The sequence below is a fragment of the Tenrec ecaudatus genome, chromosome 18 (genome assembly GCF_050624435.1).
Source record: "Tenrec ecaudatus isolate mTenEca1 chromosome 18, mTenEca1.hap1, whole genome shotgun sequence".
NCBI classification, from domain to species: Eukaryota; Metazoa; Chordata; class Mammalia; order Afrosoricida; family Tenrecidae; genus Tenrec; species Tenrec ecaudatus.
The window spans coordinates 48,993,767-48,998,394 of record NC_134547.1 but is presented as its reverse complement, the minus strand read 5'-3'; the positions used below and the strand labels follow the sequence as shown (position 1 = coordinate 48,998,394).

Here is a 4,628-nt window from a genome sequence, read left to right as displayed (position 1 = left end):
CCCCTAAAAACAAACCCACTGAATTTTTTACCTCTACATGATATCGCCATTTTTATTGTTTTTTTCCCTTCAGAGCTGTCTGCTAATATGAATTGTTTATTAGTAGTATAACCCACATAGATTTCATATTTATCAAGAGCTGTCTCTTATGCTCAGAGAAGTTAGTGATTGAAAAGGTCAAATTATTTTTTAATGCAAGTACTCATGGTTTAAAAAAGTTTGAAACCTCCAGACCAGAATCTAATAAAAACTGTATCTTTGGTGCTTCAAAATGCTTCTGGTGACTTGAGAATGTGTCTGTGTTCTAGGTTCTCATGTGCACATGAGCTTCTTCCCTGAGCTTAAAAAAAAAAAATAATAAGACCGAGCGGGTGAGCGAGCAAGGACAGAAAACGAGAGAGAGAGAAAGAGAAAGGGATGCTGTTTTCAAATGTTGGGGAAGCTCTCCCTAGAACTTCGACTCAAGTGTAGGTATAGGTAACGATGGATACCTCGAGTTAGAGCTGTCTCATTAGAGGAAGTAGGATTCAGCAATGGCCAGTTCTTCTGTGCATCTCATAAGACCAGTTCTGGGCTAGGCGTTGTGGACACGAGGATGAAGGACAGAGAGTCCTTCCACTCAAAAAATCGCCCACTCTAGCAATCCGATTCCCTCGCACTCTGTCTACTGGGTCAAGTAGAACTTTCTGAAAGCAAACATTTTATCACCCGGATACCAGCAGCCCTGCAAAGTTGCCATGCAACTTCTCTTCCTTTCCAATGATTAGAGTTACAAATTCTGGTAATCGGCCTTTGTTTCCGGAGGTGCAAACTCTACAAGGTTGTCCCTGGCTGAGCTTCTTGGATAAGACTTACAAAATGTGTTGGCCTGTTAAAAATTCCAAGAGTAACCGTCTTCTCTGAGATGGCATTGTTCATGTTTTTTTTTCTCATTAAATTATCTCGGTAGGGCCACGTTTCCATCCTTCTATTCCTCAGGAGGCATTGCGAGGAGGTCAGAAGTAGATACAGTTATCAAAAGTAGGCTTGTACCGAGCCTTTAGCCAAGCCTATCAGCGAGGAGAATCAGACACAGAATCCAGGAACTCATACAACTGCCTGGCTTTGGCCAAGGTACACGGCAGAGATAGATCCAAGCATTTCCCATCATTGCGTAGCAACTCCTAACCCAAACCACACAAAACCACCATGTGAATTCGCCTTCCATTCTTTAGTGCAGTATTGCTTGAAGATCGTGTTGACTGTCTAATGTTTTAGTGTTACAACCCGTTTGTGTAGGGGAGTTGTATTTCCCCATCAAATTGTCAGTCTGCTGAAAAAGGCATAATTTGGGGGAAGAGAGAAGAGTTTAAAAATAAGATGTTTTGAAAGCACCATGGTGTTACTGCTTACCAAGTCTGAAACCGGTCTTTTCTACACTTGATCTTAGCCAAAAGGCCGAGAAGCAATCTGAAATCGTTCTTTTCAGCTCAGAATCTGCCTATGACGCTGTGGTGGATGCTAAACTGGATACTGTAGGTACATCAGCCAAGAGCCCAGCCCTTGAGGAAAGGGCTATCTTGGTGAGAAAGCATGCTGGTGCATGCGACCAAGCTTAAAGGGATCAAGACAGATTTTTTAAAAATCATTTTATTGGGGGCACATACAACTTACCACAATCCATCCATCCATCCATTGTGTCAAGCACATTTGTATATATGTTGCCATCATCATTTTCAAAACATTTTCTTTCTACTCGAGCCCTTGGTATCAGCTTATTTCCCTCTCCCTCCCTCCCTCCCGAACCCTTGATAATTTATAAATTTTTTTTTATGTCTTGCACTGTCCGATGTCTCCCTTTATCCCCTTGTCTGTTGTCCATCTCCCTGGGAGGGGGTTATAAGTAGGTCATTGTGATTGGTTCCCATTTCTCCCCCACCTTCCCCTTACCCTCCTGGTATGGTTACTCTCAATATTGGTCCCGAGGAGTTTATCTGTCCTGGATTCCCTGTGTTTCCAGCTCTTATCTGTACCCATGTACATGCTCTGGTCTAGCCAGATTTGTAAGGTAGAATTAGGGTCATGATAGTGGGGGGTGGAGGATGGAGGAAACATTAAAGAACCAGAGGAAAGCTGTCTGTTTCATCGGTGTTATACTGTACCCTGACTAGCCTGTTTTCTCCCATGACCTTTCTGTAAGGGGATGTCCAATTGCTTACAGATTGGCTTTGGGCCTCCACTCCGCACTCCCTCCCTCTGCCCCCCCCCCCCCCCGTCCCATACACGTTATGGGTTTTTGCTCTGGGTCTTTGATGCCTGATACCTGATCCCATCAACACCTCATGATCACGCAGGCTGGTGTGCTTCTTCCATGTGGGCTTTGTTGTTTCTTAACTAGATGTCCGTTTGTTTATCTTCAAGCCTTTAAGACTCCAGATGCTATATCTTTTGATAGCCGGGCACCATCAGCTTTCTTCACCACATTTGCTTATGTATCCACTTTGTCTTCAACAATAGTGTCAGAAAGGTGAGCATCTCAGAGTCCTGGATTATTAGAACAAAGTGTTCTTGTGTTGAAGGAGTACTTGAGTGGAGGTCCAATGTCCATCTGCTTCCTTAATATTAAACCTGTAATATGCGCATAGATCTATTTCCCCATCGTCATATATAAATTTATTTACATATGTACATGCCTGTATTTAGACCTCTATAAATGCCCTTTGCCTCCTAATTCTTTCCTCTATTTCCTTTTACTTTCCTCTTGTCCCACTATCATGTTCTGCCTTCCTTTGGGTTTCAGTAATTCCTCTCGTTTACATTGCCCTTGATCACACCCTACCAGACATCTTATACCCTCCTCACCATCGATTTTCAGTCACTTGTTGTTCCCTTGTCCCTGGGGTTGTTAACACTACTTCCTTCCTCCCCCTCCCTTTCGCTCATCCTCCCCCTCCCCTTCTCTCATGCCCCCCCAACTGTTGCTCCCTTGTTCTCTCTTCAAGATTGTTTATCTTGCCTATCCCATCCAGACAGACATGCAGAGACAACTATGCACTAACACAAGACCAAGCACAACAAAGAAACAATAACTACAACAACAACAACAACAACAACAAAAAAGCCTGGGTCTATTTGTTGTCCTTTGCGAGTGTTTTCGGGTGGAGTCTGATGGGGCACCACACCCTGGCCCCACAGTCTAGTTTGGTATTCACTGGGGACTCATTGTTCTGCTCCCCTTGCTGCTCTGTTGCACGCCCCCAGCGTCTCCCCTCGGTGCAGTGGAGGCAGGGCGGGCACAATTCCTGCCGTGTGAGTGAGATAGATTTTAAGTGTATGAGGGGTTTTTCAAAAGTTTGTGAAAAATGGAATAAAAAAATAATGGATTTTTTTCTACAAAATTTTTGAAGCCACCACAAGGTGGAGTGGGAGAGGAAGGGAGGCGGAGAGCCCGCCCAAAGGTATGAAAGCTCCTGGCCTTGCAGGGAATTTGGGAATCATCTCCATTTACTCAATCTAACAATTACTGAACACCACACGCTGAGTTGAGGAAATTGCAGAATTTGCCAAAACTGAGTAAGACACGTCTCTGCCCTACTAAAACTTAAAACCTAGTAAAAGGGGGGAGCTAGGCGGGTGGGGGGGGGCAAAAGTCTACCAAAATTCTGTGTTCAGGACTTCTGATGACTCCTTGGAAAAGCAGGCATTTGAGAAAGCAGCTGGGAATCCCAGTGCTGCGTCAGGCGGGCCTTTTGGAGAATCCTGGAATGTAGAATGTTGTGAGCAAGATCTCCACCTACCGGCTCCAATGGCCATCGCACTGAGCTCCAGTATGACCTCGGGTGAGTGAGCCTGCCTGAGAGATGGAAACACTTAACCGCGTGCGGCAAGATAGAATTTCTTGGGTACCGTCTGGGTGATGATGTTCATGTGGCCACTGCCCGCTCCAACATTACGCAGTTAGGGAAAAAAGTTTCTACTTCTGTTGCAGCTGCCCTGGAATCGTCTATGGCTCTGGACCAAAGGATGTTGTCCAAAATGACTAATGCTTTAGCAGCTCACCCTTTTATGAAATGTTAGCTTCCGCACCCGGGCTCAGGCAAGCCCGTGTGTGCAGACAGAAGCCGCTGGCAAGATCTTTCTTGGACAGAGTCGCTGGATGGGTCCCCACAACTGACCTTCAGCTGAGCTCAATCCCTGCCCTGGAGTTGATGCTGACTCACTGCGACCCTACAGGACAGGGTAAAACTGCCCCCTGTGGGTTTCTGAGACTGAAACTGTTTACGGAAATAGGAAGTCTCATCTTTTTCTTGTGGAGCTTCGGGCTTGGTGGTTTCGAACTGCTAACCTTGTGATTAGCAGCCCAAATGTGTGACTACTAGCCAGCAGGGCTCCTTTTCGGCGAGCAGCCAGTTGCAAACTACTTGTGTCATCTGGCTTCTGATGACGAGGTACACTGGACAATGTCATTTTATGTGAGGACATTTCATTTGATGTATGACTTCATCACTTTTAGGGAACTGAACCCATGACAATAGGTTCCACAAAACCTGTAACTTGGGCGTGGGTGGTGGGAAATGGACGTTAGCAATAGCCAGTCCTCCCTGAGCATCTCCTGCCCAGTTAGTTGGTGGCTAGGCCCTGTGAACACA

At 45.5% G+C, this 4,628-nt stretch overlaps 1 non-coding gene across 1 annotated transcript; it reads right to left on the bottom strand.

Moving 5' to 3' along the window:
- Positions 1-1,256: 1,256 nt before the first annotated feature.
- Positions 1,257-1,449, bottom strand: LOC142432802 (U2 spliceosomal RNA). The gene has a single exon (XR_012780912.1). It is a non-coding gene; the product is annotated as a U2 spliceosomal RNA (small nuclear RNA).
- Positions 1,450-4,628: the final 3,179 nt, after the last annotated feature.